The sequence below is a fragment of the Petaurus breviceps genome, unplaced genomic scaffold (genome assembly GCF_028583685.1).
Source record: "Petaurus breviceps papuanus isolate PSGF00001 unplaced genomic scaffold, PetGlider_PUasm1.0 175, whole genome shotgun sequence".
Lineage (NCBI taxonomy): Eukaryota > Metazoa > Chordata > Mammalia > Diprotodontia > Petauridae > Petaurus > Petaurus breviceps.
In genome coordinates, this window is record NW_027185764.1 from 9,334,133 (window position 1) to 9,352,489 (window position 18,357).

General features: G+C 43.1%; 2 long non-coding RNA genes across 5 annotated transcripts in view; one reads left to right on the forward strand and one right to left on the reverse strand.

The window, feature by feature from the left end:
* LOC138158646 (uncharacterized) overlaps window positions 1-18,357 on the forward strand; it is a 316,165-nt gene that overhangs the window by 120,582 nt on the left and 177,226 nt on the right. The window lies entirely within an intron of this gene.
* LOC138158643 (uncharacterized) overlaps window positions 1-18,357 on the reverse strand; it is a 52,955-nt gene that overhangs the window by 11,040 nt on the left and 23,558 nt on the right. The window contains exon 3 of one of the 4 annotated variants that reach the window (XR_011167688.1): window positions 507-694. The exons of 2 other annotated variants lie outside the window; for them this stretch is intronic. This is a non-coding gene — a long non-coding RNA (uncharacterized lncRNA). Of the gene's footprint in view, window positions 1-506; window positions 695-15,029; window positions 15,098-18,357 lie in introns of all 4 variants that reach the window. One more of the 4 variants, XR_011167690.1, reaches the window with a different exon arrangement.

The following is an 18,357-nucleotide window of genomic DNA, read 5'->3' on the forward strand; positions in this document are numbered from 1 at the left end:
AGGGGCGGCCAGGTGGCTCAGCGAGTAAGAGCACCGGCTCCAGTGTCAGGATGACCTGGAGATCGAATCCCGGGCTCAGACACTCAGCACCCACCCAGAAACACCTGGCCGTGTAGCCTTGAGCAGGTTACTTAGCCCTGATTGCTTAAAGAAAAAAAAATAGTCAATAGGAGCACATTTCCTCATCGGCCATGCCCAAAAGCACGTCTCAGTCTCTGTCTTTAGTCCACCGCCTTTTGGCCAGGAGGTGGGCAGCATATTTCATCTCTGGTCCTCAGGAATTGGTCCTAAAGTCCTCTAGCATTGTTTTTCTCTATGACAATGTCATTATATAAATTGTTCTGTTCAATCCTTGTCAATTTATAGCGTTTTTCTCAGTGTTCTCTGAAACTGCTGGTTTTGTTATTTGTTATGGCATCGTAATAATTCATTATATTCCTATATTCTAATGCATTTAACCATTCCCCCAGAAGTGGGCACTCTCTTAGGCCCCAGTTTTTTCCTACTGTTATGAGTTTTCCCAACAGGAAATTCAGCTAAGCAACACCCAGCCCTTATCTGAATGGTCCAGAGGCCTCAGAGCTTCCAAAGGATTTGGGTCTTCATGAGTAAACTCCCAATCTCAAGGCTGGGAATTCTCCCCACATTGGGGGTAGGAACAGGTGGTATCCCCAAGGAGCAGTTCTGTGAAGTGCTGGAAGGAAAAAAAAAAGTAGGCCTCTTGAAATCTTTTCAAGGCTCTGATACTGTTTAGCTCTCTCTTACTAAGTTATATTGGTGCTGTCCAGGGGGCTTACCTGGAGAAATTTCTCCTTTCAGGGGAGCATGGGAATTAAGTTATTAAAGGAGAGAGACAGACAGAGATAGAGACAAAAAAAAAGAGAGAGAGAGAATTTCTGCCTTCTGATCCTTGCTCCCTCCTCTCACTAACCTGGAACAAATAAAAGAACTCCAGGTCTCTCTATGATCCAAAGAAGGGTACAGAATCATGTAAAATAAAATATGTGAAAATGTCTTTGAAAATAGTAAAGTGCAATGTGAATATTAGTTATTATTGTTACTATTTATTGATGGCGATTCAACCATTTCATCCCACAGACATTTATGAAGAGCCTACTATGTTCAGAGGGAGGTGGTCGGCATAATGAACAAACAGTCAAGGCAACAATCATTTATTAGCTACCTACTATTAGTGACAGGCCCTGTGCTAAGTGCTAGGGATTCAAAATCTCCAAAGTTAAAGAGCTCACAAGTCTAATAGGTGGAAACATGGAGATTGCTGTGTTTAAATGAGATATATGCAGGATAAATAAATAAATGGAGATCATCTCAGAGGGAAGGCACTAGCATTGAGGAGAATGGGAAAGGCTTCTTTTGGGGGGGATTTGAGGGCAATTGGGGTTAAGTGACTTGCCCAAGGTCACACAACTAGTAAGTGTTAAGTGTCTGAGGCCGGATTTGAACTCAGGTTCTCCTGACTCCAAGGCCGGTGCTCTATTCACTGCGTCACCTAGCCAACCTGGGAAAGTCTTCTTGCAGAAGGTGGGATTTTAGCCTAGGCTTAAAGGAAGCCAGCGGTCCTGATCTATAACTTGCCACTGGACCCAGATGACTCCAGAGGAGATAGTGAGGCTGGTGACTTTGCACAGCCCTTCCTCACTTCAATCCAATTCATTTGCAAGATAATGGCATCACTTCCCTGATGTCATGGTCCTCTTTGAGAGTGAAAGACAAAAAAACAATAACAATGACAAAGGAAGCCAGAGAAACCAGGAGGCAAAATGAACTAAACCTCAGTTCCAGTGTTTTTCTGACATATCTAAGCCATGTGACTGTGGGCAAGTTCCTTAAGCCTTCAGGGCACCAGACAACCCTCTAAAACTACAACATTATAGGAGTGGAGAGTTTTGGAGATCACAGATCTGGACAAAACCAAAATGTTCAAGGCCCTATATGGGCAATGAGGAAATAGACAAAAATGAAATGGTCCCTGTCCTTAATTGGATCAGTCATTCTTTTATTCATCCAATGAGCATTTATTAAGCACCCATGTTCAGTCTCTGTGTTAAGTTGGGGATGCAAAGATCTCCCCTCCCCCCAAAACAAAAATTAAACAGTCCCTGCTTTCGAGGAGCTTAATTCTACTGGGGGAAAATTACTTTTAAATAGATAAGTCCACATAAAGTATAGGAAGCTGGATTGGACCTATGACTTCCTCAGCATAGAGAGCAGCTTCCACTTACTAGCTGTGTGACCTTGGGCAAGTCACTTAACCCCAATTGCCCCCCAAAAAGCAAAGGGAGAGGAGGAAGAGGGAAGGAGGAGAGAGAAGAAAGAGAGAGAGAGAGAGAGAGAGAGAGAGAGAAGAATATAATAGCAGCCTCTACCAGCACATTACCATCTTCTTTGCAATGTTCTAAGGGTAACTCAAATTTGCCCCTTAATAAGCCTAAGGGTTTTTCCCTGATCTGAAGACTTTTTCCTGCCCCCTAATAGGTTGAATGTAATCATATGAAGCCTGTTTGCTGAAGGGTGGAGCAGAGCTCATAGGAAGCTGAGAGTCATAGCAGTTAGAGCTGGAGGGCAGAGAGGATGCCCCCAAGGAGACAGCTAGTCTTGTGGGTGTGTTTGCCCCCTGCTGTGACAGTTAGGCTTGTGAGTGTTGGTTTGTGGGAAGGCTAAAGGATGGTGTGGCTCTCTTCTGTGTCATGATGTATTAACTTCTTTGCTACTATGGATTTGACTTTCTGGTGTTGGGATTTGCTTTTCTGTTGTCTGAATAAATATTTTGCTTCTGTCTTCTATATGGACAGCCTGTTCTATTTTGCAATTGAGAACTATGCCAGCATATTGTGTTGGTGCTACAAATGTGTAGGCAGAAAGAAGCACTTAGAGCAGAGGGGTCAAAAACCCTGGTAGAAGATGGGCAGCTAGGTGGCACAGTGGATGGGGCACTGGTCCTGGAGTCAGGAGAACCTGAGTTCAAATTCTGCCTCAGACACTTACTAGCTGTAGGCAGGTCACCTAACCTTAATTGCCTCCCCAAAACAAAACATTGGTAGAAGACCCTAGGTGACCCACAACACTCCGTGCTGCTGCTGGCACCAGATGAAAATCCAACTGGGAAATACTGAACAAAATAAATAAAAATATGATAGAACATATATAATGTTAATATGTGGTTTTCTAAGGGATCCTCCTCTGAGTTTGACATCCCTGGCTTAGAACAAGAGGTTAAGTAACTCACCCAGGGACAAAGTCATTGGGTGTCAGAAGCAGGATTGAAAGTCCCATTTCCACGGCTCTTCTACTTTCCTTTGCTTCAGCAACATAAAGTAATTTCCAGAGCTTACACTTGTAAGACTGGTGGTGACAGACTTTGTAGTTTTCTAAAACCTAAAGGATAAAGTCCAAATTTCTTAACCTGGCCTTCGAAGCCCTTCATAGACCCACCAGTACTTTGTCTGGCCTCTCCATTTTTCCAGTGTGTGACTCCTAGGTGCCATTATTCATATGAGCCCCCTTTGGTTTTGAGTGGCTGACACTCCTCTCTTAAACTGCTAATTGATTTTCTGTCTCCAGATTGTGGTTACTTCTTCTATATTAGAGTGTTTTCTTTCACTGCCAAGGTCAGGGTGTTGCTCTCTCTGGCTTCCCTGACTGACATCCTTCCCCCTTCTAGTCCTTTCAAACAGCAGCAGGCCCTCTCCAGCCCTCCCCATCTCTGCCCTCCCTAATAGCCAAGCCATAAAAAGGGCACGTTAACAGGGTATATATATATATACATAGTGATGTATCACAGTGCAGGCAGACACTATATCCTGCCTCTCCTGCCACCCTGCTTTCCATTATCAACCATCTCATAAAGACTCTGTCTCTTCCCCACCTCTCCCCTCCTTTTCTTCCTCTTTCTCCCTCTCCCCATCTGTCTTTTTTCTCTCTGCCTTTCTCCATCTCTCTCTCCTGTCTCTCTTTTTCTGTATCTCTCTGTTTCTGTCTCTCTATCTCCTCTCTCTGTGTCAGTCTCTTTGTCTCTCTATCTTATCTGTCTGACTCTGTCTCAGCCTTTTTGTCTTTTTGTCCATCTATCTCTGTTTTCTCTGTCTTTGTCTCTATATCTTCTCTCTATGTCTCTCTATCTGTATCTCTCTGGCTTTTTATCTATTTCTGTTTCTCTGTCTCTCTCTTTGTCTTTCTGTCCACCAGTTTCCCTACCCTTTACACTCCTACATTTCCTTACACGGGCACTCTCAGGACATTGTAACAGGTGCAATGCTATAGAAAATTACTAAACTGAGATTCAAAGGACCTGAGTGAGAATCTTGTCTGTCACTAAATCATTGTGCAACCTCAGACAGGCAGCCGAATCTCATGGACATCAAGCTAGCCTCCAAGTCAGGAAGACCTGCCTCTGATAGGTACTGGATTGTGACCCTGGGTTAACTCCTTCTAGTTCCCCAGGAAATTCTCTGTAGGTATAAATTGCAGAGAAGATGCTGACCTGCATAAACAAAGGGACTTTTCCTTACCTGGAAATATTTTCCACCAATGAAGTGACAGATCCAGTCCAAGGAATTAAAAAAAAGTCTCTTTTTCTCTTTGGACTTCATTTTTCTCACTTGTACATCTAATTATATTAGATTAGAGCCAGGTGCCCCTGTTAAATGTTTAACAACCAGCTCTCTGGATGGGGAGAGGGAGTACGAATGACATGTTTTTAAAGTTTAATCTGTGCATTTTCTTGCATAAACAATCAGCAAAATAATAAATCAAACCCTGATTTATAGTATTTGTAGATTTCCAAGGTATAAATTCTCACCCTGAAAATGTAACAATCTGCTTTTGCAGGCAAGCCTGTAAAAGCTGACTCCAGCATACTCCTGGATTAGGATTCAGCATCTTTTTGAAAGAAGGACTTTATTTTCATTTATACTTAAACTATTGCCTTGAACACTTGGGAGTTTCTAGGAGAATGAAACTCCAGAGCTGTATTTTCATCAGTTTGGGAATTCCTGGCATGGCAATTCCCTTCCCAGACTTTTGTTGTTGTTTGGTTGTTTGTCATGTCCAACTCTTTGTGACCCTTTTGGAGCTTTCTTGGAAAAGATACGGGAATGGTTTGCCATTTCCTTTTCCAGCTCATTTTACATATGAGGAAACCTAGGCAAATAGAGTTAAGTGACTTTCCCAGGGTCACACAGCTAGTAAGTCTGGATTTGAACTTGGGTCTTCCTAATTCTAAGCTCAGCACTCTATCCACTGTGTCATCTAGCTGCTCTCTTCCCAGATACAGATCAGAAAATTGTTCGAAACCAATAATTGCCTGAACAAGTTAAATGACTTTTCTATGGCCACAGTATTCTAGATACTAAGGCATAACCTTCTCCATCTAACTCATGATATGCACTGTTGAATTCAGCTAAATTTGCTGGAAGCCTTTAGATCAAGAAGTAAGTAGCCTATATGGTAAATAAACGATCCCAATGTTTTTTCTAGCTCCAAAACTGTGTGATCTTGAAAACTTTTAAGCCTCAAATTTTTCTCATATGGGAATGTCCCTGGTTTTCCACATCCAGAGAGATCCATGGATACAGCTGGAAAGAGGAAAACCTACCTTGAGAGCTTGGATTTTTCCCCATATGGTTCTTAGCATTGGTCCTTGGCCTAAAGCTGGTCACCCAGCTATCATTTTAGGAATGTGATTGGGCATCGAAGTTGATCTAGGACTAAGAAGATGTGGGCTAAACAAGGTTAAGAAGGGCCCATAACGTCCTTTTCCAAAGACTCTTTCCCTCATACCCTTTCCCCAAACCTGAGTGAAAAGATATATAGATAGATAGATAGATAGATAGATAGATAGATAGATAGATAGATAGATAGATAGATGTTGAGTTATTTCACTTATGTTCAAATCTTTGTGACCCCATTTGGGGTTTTCTAGGCAAAAATACTGGAGTAGTTTGCCATTTCCTTTTCAAGCTCATTTTGCAGGGTTAAGTGACTTGCCCAGGGTCACACAGTTGGTGTCTGAGGTCAGATTTGAACTCATGAAGATGAGTCTTCCTGATTCTAAGCCCAGTGCCCTATCCTTTGTGCCACCTAGCTGCATGTCAGATGATTTAGTCACAACATATTGCATAATACAATATATTGGACTATCCAGGTGTATTATGCAGGCCGTATGCTGGTGCAGTAGGCGGGTATCTCTGAAGTCTGGGCATCACAGAGTGGAAGAGCTCGTACAGATCTGAGAGCATCTCTAGTCCAACCTCTTTGTTTTACAAACAAGGAAACTGAAGTCCAGAAAGAAGACTGTGCCTGCTCAGGGCCATAGATAGTAAGTGGCAGAACCAGGATCTTAACCCAGGCCTTGACTCCAGTGTCAGTGCTGTCTTCCCCCCTATAGTGTGGTACCTCTCCTCTCCAACCCCTGCTGGGTGGGGCTGAGGCAGGACCATGGACAGTGGCACAGAGACCTGGGATGGTGAGAACTTCAGTGCCTTAGGGGAGAAGCCAGTGCCCCTTCCTTATGGTTCCCGAGGCAGACATTGTTCTTCTATCCCTATTACTGGCCAATCATTTCTCCATCGGCCGTTTCCTTATCCTCCTTTAAAGGACAATCCATCCTTTACCTGCCCAGAAGAGGGCTTCTGATGTATATTCCTCTTTCTGGAGCAGTTGCATTTGGTACAGCCAACAGCCAGGGCCCCCTTGCTCTACTCCCACACCCAGCATGATTGGTCTTCTCTCCTTACCTTAATGATACCTAGGACATGCCAAACTCAGCAGTACCAGGTCCCCTAGGCCTTGCCTTCAGTGACCTCATCTCTGAGTCTGAAAGTCCCCATGGACCATACACATCAAGGTCTGTTTATTTCTTTTAATTACTCCCTCTTAGAGGGACATGTTATTAAAAAGGTTAAAATTGTTAAAGCTCAAACAAGGTTCAGTTTTCTAGGCCAAATTCTCCACACTTCTGTTCCAAGGGAGCTCCCTCTGGAGCTCCCCCTGAGCACTGGAATTTCTTCCAGACAGCCACTCTTTCCGGAGGTGAGGGGGAAGAATAAGAAGCAAGGCCTGCAGAAAAATGATGATGTCATTGTAATTAATCTTTATGGTCCAATCCCTACCTTTCATTCAGTGCCTCGATGCCCATTTTCCAGGCACTAGCCTTTGTTCTATTTCTGCTAGGGTCTCTGCTGCTCTTACTTTCTCTTAGATATTAATTCACCACCAAAAAGGATAAACAGTGATAGAAGACCTTTCAAACCAGGAAAGCCTTCAGGATCTAAAAGAATGAATCTCTAATAGTGGAATTTCAGAAGCCATTAACACAGGTTGGTGGTGAAGCTATATTTGGGAGGTAGCTTCATTAAGACCCCGATAATCACATTGCATGGGTGACTGCCCACATTTGACACCCAGGACAGTGACATATATAGGCAGCCTTGGCCTTGCTTTGAAACTTAGGACTAGTGTCTCCTGCTCCCCTGTACTGGGTTTCCTGCCAATCTGACCCATGTAATAAGATCTTTTTGGTCACAGCTGTTCCCCAGGCTCTGTGAAGATGACTCAAAGGTGCTTGGCCTCTTTGAATGAGGTAGGGAATGAGAGGCAGGGTTGAAATGGGGCAAAAAAAGCATTGGGAGGAAGAGGTTCCATGAATCAATATCTGGGGGCCTTGGGGAGAAAGGTTTCCAAACTGTGGAGTCTTGGGGTGGGGGAAGAAGGCAAGGGGAACCTTGAAAAATGATGGTCCCTTTGTTTCCCTCCTGGGAGCTATTCCTTTCTCTAGTGGGTAATCTGAGTGACAGGGTGTGAAATAGCAACAGGGTGGTTTGCTAAGTCCCTGTTAGGCATACCACACATAGAGACACATGTGCCCATCCATCTCAAGAGTGTGAGTCAGGGCATTGAGAGACTGCCTGCCTGCCAGGGACATCACAAGCTCCCAGGGTTGGGAGAGACCTGAAAGGTCATACAGAGTCACAGAATTTCAGAAGGGACCAGCTAGTACTTAAGTACCCATGAAACCTTAGGAAAATCCCTTGACCTCTCTAGGTGTCCATTTCCTCATCTGTAAATAACAGAGCTGGACTCAACACCTCCCCAGTCTTTTCTTACTTTACCTCTATGATCCTATGCTATGAACTGTTTACCATCAATAAGCCTTCCTACAAGGGCAGCTAGGTGGTACAATGGGTAAAAGCACTGGACCTGGAATCAGGAAGACTCATCAGTTCAATTCCTGCCTTAGACACGTACTGGCTATGTGACCCTGGGCAAGTCATTTAACCCTGTTCACTTCTCCACAGACTACTCATCTATAAAATGAGGTAGAGAAAGAAATGGCAAACCGCTCTAGCACTTTCCCCCAGAAAATCCCAAATGGGGTCACAGAAAGTCGGGGATGACTGAAACGACTGAACAACAACAATCCTTTGTATCGTAGCAAATAATTGATCAAGAAGCATTTATTAGACTCCTACTGTATGCTGGGCACTTATCTAGGTACTGGGAGCAGAGGCAAAAATGAAGCCATCTCTGCCCTCAAGGAACTTATATCCCCAACAGATAGTCATCTAAGCAAGGTCTTTTCCCCCCCACTTCTTTCTACCCTTCCTACACCTCCTCTCATTCATCTAGGCTAGCCCTCTTTCTCCTGGCAAGACCAAAAACAAACTGAAACTATCCAATTTCATTTCACAAGCATCTATACTATGCCAGATGGGGAGGGGTATTTGTTTTTAAGGCAGCTGGGGTTAAGTGACTTGCCCAGAGTCACACAGCTAGTAAGTGTCTGAGGTAAAATTTGAACTCAGATCCTCCTGATTCCAGGGCCAATGCTCTATCCATTGCACCACCTAACTGCTTATCCATTCCAGTTATTAAAAGATAGTGTGGCATAGTGAATATTGAGGAGACCTCCAGGACAGGCAGTCCTGAGTTCAATCCCTATCTCTGAATTATAAAGGCTGTGCAACCCAGGGCACATCCCTTCATCTCTCAGCGCTCTGAGCAACTCTCTCACACTCTAAGTTGCCAAGATGATGCTGATGTGTGTTGGTAGAGGGAGCTTCCTTAGCTGAGACCCATGAACCCCTTTGTTGTAAATTCTTCCTGTCTCTGTAGGGAAATTCTGCCCGAATCCATGTCCTAATTCCTTTCTGCTATTGCTGCTTTCATTCTCTATCCACTTGCTGCGGAGATGGAGAACAGCGGGTTATCCTCCCACAGACCTAGTGCGAAGGCTTCTTAAGGGCCTTTGATCATTGGGCAGAGAAAATGTGGATATTCTGTGGGAAATACAGGAAGGGAGTGTTGTTGCAAGATCCCTGAGTGGGCTAGGAAGATGTAGAGGCCACACTCAGTGGTGTAAGAAAACTATTTCAACTGGGTGTGGGGGAGGAGATTGGGCTAGACCTTGGGGCTTCAGTTAGTCAACAAACATTTATTAAGTGTTTAGGCTCTGTCCTAATCACCAGGAGTACAAATACAAACAGAAAGGACAGTCCCTGCCTTCAAGGAGGTCACATTCTAATGGGAGGATCCAATGCCTAAAAGGAAGCTGCCAAGGCGTGGGGTGGGGAGAGTACAGCCTGGTGGGAAATAAAGAGATGGCTGGCCTGGGAGCCCTCCTCAAATGGAGGTTTGAGGAGGAGCCCTCTACCCTTCAAGGGAGCTGGGAAACCTGAGCTGTGAGTTCCAGGGCTGAAGCAATCTTCCAGGGAGTGATGGGTACTAGAATGAAGAAATTTCTGGGCAAAATGAAAAAGTTTCAAGAGCAAAGAGACCTGTGCTTGACGTAGGGAGGAAGAAAAGCGTAATACTAAAGATCTGTTGTTGTCTTTAAGCTGGACTTGTGATTTCATTGATATAGGAAACTCTCCATGATTGGCACCTTTATTCTAGGTTATAGTCCATGAGTTTCCTGACTCACTAAGAGGAGAAGAGGTGTATGAGGTGCTCAGGGAAGACCAGCACTTCTGGTGTGGGGGCTTGCCGAGCCCTTCTCAGGGCTGCTCATCCACCTCTGGGGTCCACCTTTCGCCCAACTCTCACCTGTGGCTCCAAGAATCTGTAGCATGGCCACACTCCAATAGAACCATCTTGGCAGATGGGCTAAAGCAGGTTGAGGGGAGCCAACAGTCCTCGAACCTGTCAGTGAGTTAGAGGAATATCTGCCTCAAGCACGTGAAGACTTTCCCCTGTGGAATGGGCAGATGAAAACAATTTGTTCCAATGGCCACGAAGGCATCTGATGCAGGCACTGTGGAACACTCAGAACTTGGTTAGGCATCAAAGATGCCAACATCATCCACTGCATTCCGGGGCCATCATCTCTCATCTTGACTTTTGTCCTGCCTGTGGACTTCAGTGACTCAGGAAGAGAGAATGAGGCTGATGACTGTGCAACTCTGCCTCACTCAAATCCAATTCATGCACAAGCCAAGTGCATATCACCCCATGATATCACTGGCTGTCTCCAAACACAAAAGATGGGGGGCAGCTAGTTGGTGTGGTGAATAGAGCACCAGTCCTGGAGTCAGGAGGACCCGAGTTCAAATCCAGCCTTAGACACTTGACACACTTATTAGCTGTGTGACTATGGGCAAGTCATTCAACCTGTATTGCCTTGCCTTCCCCCCTCCAAAAAAACCCCAAAAGATGAACAAGAGAAGTGAATTGCCAGAGGTCACTTATGTAGTGACAGAAGCAGGACGTGAACCTTTGACTCTATCCACTATGTCTTTTTTTCACGGGGGGGGGGGGGGAGGCAATTGGCATTAAGTGACTTGTCCAGGGTCACATAGTAAGTGTCTGAGGTTGGATTTGAACTCAGGTCCTCCTGACTCCAGGGTCAGTGCTCTGTCCACTGCACTAGCCCACTGCCCCGATATCCACTATGTCTTGATGCCTCTCAGTAATTACACTTGGTTTCTATAGCCCCTTAAGTTAACAAATCACACAACCTAGAGTGTACTGGAACAGTATCTTAAATTTCTATCTTGTCCTTCTATCCTTATATCTAACTAACACGGTGCTCTCCATCCTATATGCACTTAGAGAGAGATCAAGTTATTATTAGCCCAGAGTCACTTGGTAAGAGTGGGAGTAGAAGTTAGAACCCAGGTCTTTGGACTACAAGATTGATATTCTTAACACTACACAAAATTGCCTATGATGGAGAAAATGATTTTTAAAAACATACAGGGGAGGGGTGGCTAGGTGGTGCAGTGAATAGAGTGCCGGCCCTGGAGTCAGGAGGACCTGAGTTTAAATACGACTTCAGACATGTAACACACACAAAAAAACCTATCTGTGTGACCTTGGGCAAGTCACTTAACACCAATTGTCTTCCCTTCCCTCCTCCAAAAAGCAAAAAAAAAATATATATATATATGGGGAAAAATCTTGGTTAGAAAGGATAGCTTACTGGGATGGAAGAGAGGGGAGGGACGTTAGGGGAAATTTAAGCAATGCATAAACAAAACCAGTGTCAATAATTTTCATTAAGCATAAAGGGAAAAAGTCTTTGCACCAGAGAGGAAAGAGGAAGCCAAGAAGATTTATCTTTGTCAAAGAAGGTCTGAGCGACTGAGGGTAGAATGGAATGAACTGGGCAGTGGAGGCTGCAACAGAGAATGCCAATTTGGGAGAATTCCATTTGGTGAAAGGACAGAGAGTACAGAGACCATGAGAAAGTGACCTTCTCACAGGCTGCTCTGGAAACCTGGGTTCAATTCAATTCAAAAATGTTTACTGAGCATCTGTTATGTGGAAGGAACTCTGCTGGGTGCCTGGGATATCCCAAACTGAAATAAGACCTAACAATCCAGTTTTGCCACCAACACTATGTGTGACATTAGCAAGACAATTTGCCTCTCTGTGTCTCAACCATCCCCTCTGTTAACTGGGGATTATGCTTCCCTCATGGGGTTACAGGGAGGGTTAAATGACACCAAATTCAATCCATCCCAAACCATTTATTAAGTGATCACTGTGTGCAAAGCACAGATGTGGATAAAAAACAATCCCTGTCCTCAAGGAACTTACATTCTCCTGGGAGGATACAACATAGATGTAGACAAATATAAAGTAATTTCAAGGGTAGTAACAGAGGACACAGCTGGGGAATCTGGAAAAGCTTATTGTACCTGAGCTAACTACCATTAAAAAAAAAAAAAGATGAAACATATTGATGTAGGACAGCTTGGCTTCATAGACATCTTAAAAGCAGGATTGGGGCTGGACTGAAGGACAGTACTAAACTCTGGGCTTGACCTTTGTGCTTTATTTTCATGCCGGGCAGCAAAGCCCTGTGGGAGAAGCACTCTTAAAACCCCCAACATTGGGTCAGAACCACACAGTTCTGTGAGGTTTCTTTGCTCCCCTATTGGTTTGAGGGCACAGAATTTTTGTTGTTTATTGTTTTCAGTCATGTCTGACTATAGGTGACCCCCTTTGGGGTTTTCTTTGGCAAAGACATGGGAGTGGTTTGCCATTTCCTTCTCCAGATCACTTTACAGATGAGGAAACTGAGCCATAATGCGTTAAGTGACTCACACAGCTAGTAAGTGTCTGGGGTCAGATTTAAATTCTGGTCTTCTTCTCTCCAAGCTTAGTACTTTAACCACTGCTCTACCTAACTTCTCCTTTAATAAGAAAGTTTGAAGTAATTTCTAATCATAAATCAGATCAAGGTTTCTGACAGAGAACCTGCCCTCAGTAAGCAGGAAGTCAAGGTTAAAAATAAATTGAAGCTTGCCCATGGCCCTAGTTATCTGGCTCCTATGGCAAGGACTCTCCTCTTGGAGAAGAGATCTCCAAGGCTAAGATTACATAGACCTTCTTTTATGAGAGAAGCCATTAAGAGTTTTTTCCTAGTTCAATGACTGGTTGTGTGAGGGCTCTGGTTTTCTAAAAGAGTTGTGGCAAAAGGTTCCTGGGCTTTATAGTAAAAGAGTGACCTCAGAGGCCATCTTTCTTCTTGGGGAGAAGGAGCAGGATTTCAGCTATGACCTCCAGCCAAAGCTAGGAACTGAAACCAGAGAGAAGTTCCACAGCTTGTGCCTGGTGGCATTCTACCAGAGAGGGACCACTAAATCAAGGGAGAATATGCGTGACAGAGACTAGCCACCACACTCACATGTTTAATACAGACTATATGTCTGGCAGAGAGTGGCAGAGCCCAGTAGGGAGCAGACCCAGCAGGAACAGTCTTCACATCACTAGAAGATATTGGCAGCCTTCCAAGTGTCAGAAGTGGTATAGCCCTTTCATGGGTGTCTATTTGTCACACGTTGCCCTGTGCTATGTACTTTGGTCACATGCGTTTCCTATATTTATGCTTTTCCATATGTAGTCCTCACTCATGTCTATTCCCCAAACTGACGGAGTATATGTTTGTGAAAGAGTCTTCCTCGGGTGTATGGGTAGAATTTATTTTGTTGCTACTTTTCTTACTGTTATATTTTATTTAAATTAGTCTGAAACCTTTGCTCTGAATTGTTTATATTTAGCAGCTCACTAGTAAATGTAAACACATCAGTGGGGGCTTCTAATCTACGGTTTTTGAGAAAATGTGGACTCACAGAGTATCTTGAAACTGGGGTAGCCTGACCCTAGGAATCTATCAGTATGTGTGTGGGGGGCACCCCATGTGTTACATTTTAATTATATGACATAATGATTGTTAGTCTTCCATTGGTCAGGAGGTGGGTTCCGGTGTGGAGAATGCTTGATCCCTTTTCAAACTGCCACATGACAAATTGTTTTCTTTTGAGGGAAGGGTAAAGAGGGCTATCCAGTGGAAAAATTCAGGGACTCCTGGTAACATCAGAGAGGTGATGGAGGGCAGGAAGTTCTGTCTCTGGGGCTGATTGTTTCTAGCTTTCACCATTGTCTTATGGGCTTTGTGGCCTGGAGAGGGGCAAACAACCCCATCAGGTCCCAAATCCTTCTGCCTTTTTTCTCTCCAGCAAATTTAATTAAAAGTCATTGCTGTCCTTCTGAAGGAAAATGTCTGCCAGGGACACAATTACATTTTAACCAACCAAAGCAGGGCCTGTGCCAATATATCGGCATCGGGTGAGGGCTGTCGTTATTAGTTCTAAGCAAGTAATTTATTCCCGTTATTGTGTTCAAATTACAGGATATTACCTCCTGAGGAATAATCCTGTTATTTGAAATGTAAAGAGAATTTGCCTGGACAACAATAGCTTCTTAAATGAGTGAACAAGGAATGCAGGATGGAAATTTTTTTTTAAATGCCTCTCATGAAACCGTCATTCGGTGACATGGAGGTATAAGATAGAAAATGATTACATTCCTTTGGACTTGTCTCCCCTTCCCCATGACTGCCTCCTCCCCTTACCAAAGAGAAAAGTACTCATGTTCTATGAGGGCAAAAGGGGAAATAAAGCCACAGGCCTTTTAAAAGGAAGTGGGTATGTGAGAGTGGGAAAGTGACTCCCAGAGCTGGGCCAGCCCCAAGGTTTCAGCAAATCCTATGAAGAAATAAATGTTTACTTTTTAGACACCACTGATCCCCACTCCCACCCTTGTGTCTCTTCACACAACACTCTTCCTCCCCCAACACCCCCCACCACCAGCTTGTCAAGCCCTTCTTTTCTCCCATCTTCCCATAAATATCTCCAGGGAGCTAGCAAAATCTAGGTTTTCAATAAAGATATCTAAAATGTTAAATCCATATACTGTTAGAACTGGAAAAAAAAAACCCCACCATTTTGCAGAGAAGGAAACTGAGGCCTAGAGAAGGGAAGGGACTGTTCAGGGTGTGTTGGAACCAGCTCTGATGTTTGACACTTGGGTGAGCAGATTAAGTTTTCCGTGTGAGCTTTACCCACAGACACTACAAATGGGGGTTTTTTATTTATAATTTTGTCAATTATCTCAACTTAAGAAAATGTCCAAATCGTATTAAACTTAAAAGTGTGCACATTTATTTTTTCAGACAGCTAGTTATTGTTAAAATTTACAATTTACTGGCATACCTCTGGACTTACCCATTAGGTAACCTTACTGGAGTTTCGAGCTCTCCTCATTTTCAAACCCAGCATGCTTTCTTTTTCTGCTAAAATATTTAAAATTTTGCTTTAATGTTTTTCTCCCTTTCTATTATAGCATGCATTCCATATTGGGGACAGTGATCTCTAAGTTTCCTTCCAGGTCTGATATTATATGGGTGACTCTATAAATCAACCATACTAAAGCTTAATAATTGTCTTGGCTTATTAACCACCCTGCCCCAGTCTCACCTTTGGCCCTCTTGTTCTTTAAATCTAGGGGAACAGGAGAAGAGAAGCTCTCCCATCTCTGCTCTTTCTAGGCAGACATATGGAATGACATCATTTAGTGCCTTCCTCTCATTTTATAGCTGAGGAAAGTGAGAGTCAGAGTGCTGAAGAGTTAGGTGATGTGCCCCAAGTTTATGTAATAAGTAGCTGAGATGGAATTGAAAGCCAGTTCCTTTAACTTCTTCCCATCCCACCATGCAGCAACCTTCACTCAAGCTGGAACAACATTAACAAACCAGGTTAAGAAAACAGTCATTGAGACACCAGGTAAAAGAGTTGAGAGAATCGGGGTTAAGTAACCCAGTAACTCCAAAGTCTGACGCAGAGCTTGACACATAGTAGGTGCTTAACAATGCTTGTGGATTAAGTGATCAGAATAAGGTTCTAGTGTATGTAAAACAAATAGATTGAGTTGATCATCTGATTGGCCATGAACCCTGCATTTTTAACCAATCAATCAATCAACCAATCAAGCAACAAGACTTGATTAAGAACCTTCCATGTGTCAATCACTGTGCTAAGAACTAAGAATACTGAGAAAAATTAAAATGGTCTCTGCCTTCAAGAAGCTTATATTCTGTGAGGAGAGACAAAATGGACACATATTCAAAATAGATATAGGGTGATTGGAGGGAAGGGTACTAATAGCTGGGGGAATCAGGAGAAGACATTGTGTAGAACATGGTGCTTAGAGATTCAGAAAGAAAGTTGTGTAGAAGGAGTATATTATAAACATGAATATAAAGAGCCTGGAGACAAAAAATTGGAAGATTGACAGTTTGACTGGATGCTGGATAAATGAAGGGGATATAGTAAAAATAGAAAGGTAGGTTGGGGACAATCTGTGAAGGGCTTTAACTGCTAGGTAAATTTCTGTTGAATTTCAACAAGCATTTATTAAATGTCTACTATTTTCCACGAATCATACTAGATGCTGGGGATATTTAGGAATATTCAAGGAATTTCGATTCTACTGGTAGGATATAATAGAGAATCCGTGTCACAAAATCACAGAATTTTAGTGTTGGGTGGGACCTCAGAAGCAATCTAATCCCACCCATACACAAAAAGAAACACTATGACATATCTTGCATGTCTTAGGCTCTCCAAGAAGATTCCTAATGAGGAGGAGCCCCCTCCCAACTCCCATCCCTCATCATGGATCTCCCCCCCCCCCCTCGTCTTAAAGTAGACCATTCCACTGCTGGATAACTCTAATTGTTGGAAAGCTTTCCCGACACACAGCCTAGAACTGCCTCTCCCCATCTTCCATCCATTGCCCCTCTTCCACATGAAGGCCCTTCAAATATCTGGACAGTTTTCCTTCGTACCAACTCTTCCCCCATCTCCAGTTCCTTCAAACATTCCTTGAATGGCATAGAATAGACGCCTTTCATCATTGTGGTTGCCTTCCCTTAAATACTCTTTAATTTATCAATATCCTTTGTAAACTGAGGATTTCAGAACTGCACACAATATCCCAGATGGTGTGTGACCAGGGCAAAGTACAGGGGGACGATCACCACCCTATGCTAAGAAGTGATGTCTCTATTTGTAGTGCAAGGTTTAGAGCTGGAAGATGTCACTGAATCCGATCACCTTATTTTATAAATGAAGAAATTGCCGTTTACTTAAGTGACTTACCCAGTGAGAAGTCACCTACCCAGAGTCACACAGTGGAAAACCTTGTGAGACAGGATTTGAACTCAGATTTTCCTGACTCCAAAGTGCTCTAGCCACTGTTTTCAATACTCATGGAAGCTGTTAATCTGAGCTATGTGTCTTGAATTCATCAAAGGCAAGCACCTACTGTTCTCTTACAGCCTCCTCTACTCATATGGCATGTCAATGCCTTGTGGTCTTGGTTTTGTCCTTTCCCGTCCAAAGGATTTGCTTTTTGGCAGAGAAAGCAAGCAGTTCTACCTTCTCTTTACTATTAACACTGTCCCACCTGCCCCAAACAATGGTCAGCTATTTTATTTGATCTTCCCTTCCCCCCAATACAGCTTTTTTTAAAAAACCCACACTTTGTCCTTAACTAGTCTCATCAGCCTAGGATTGTTCTGACCACTATTGCAGTAAATGTCATTTAAGAAAAATATATGTCCTGTCCTTACTTCCATGTTTTTTATGTCTTTTTAAAATCTAAGTTGGTTAGTGAGTTCTTTGCCTCTTGAGATAACTTCTCTTTTTTCCTGATTAGAATTGTTTCCCTTTGACTCTTAGGAATCTCATTTTTGAGAACTTTCCTTCTGTGCTCCAGTGATTCCCCTTCAGAATTTTATTTGATGGTACCCTACTCATCCTTCCTCTGAACCCTTTGGAATTTGCTCTCCCCAAATTAGTCATGCATGCAGGGTTGTGCTGGAGCCAGCTTGAACTATTTTGGAAGAGCTGATTATTAAATTTTCCCTGTGATCATCACAGCCTGGAAACTGGAAAACTCTACAAATCAAGGTTTGACTTACTGTTTTTGTTAATAGTCTCAACTTAAAAAAAGTCACGCTAATGTGAAGATATGTTTGATATGAATGTGTATGTAGAGCCTATATCAGATTTGCACACTGTCTTGGGGAGGAGAGAGGGGAAGAAAATTTAAAATTCAAAAGTTTGTGGAACTGAATGTTGTAAACTAAAAAGAAAGAATTTTTTAAAAGTCATAGAGAAAAATGTTAATAATGCAGATTAAATTTAGAAGTATGTCATCTGTACATTTTTTCCCCTGAAAAATGGAATTGAGTGGATGTCAGACCATTCCTGCTTTTCCTTTTCTCTATCATAGATTTCAAGAGGTTCACTTTCTCTCCTCCCCAAGGTTCCCATCACTTCCACCCAAGCAACCATTTCCTTCCTGTTGGTAAGAATCAGATCCAGAACAGAATTTCCCCTAGTTGCTTCCTCTATCTTTTGAAGGATGAAATTATCATTAAGGCAAGTCAAGAAGATATTACCTACTCTGCTTTTGGGAGAGAGAAGAGAGAGAGAGAGACAGACAGAGAGAGAGAGAGAGAGAGAGAGACAGAGAGAGAGAGAGGGG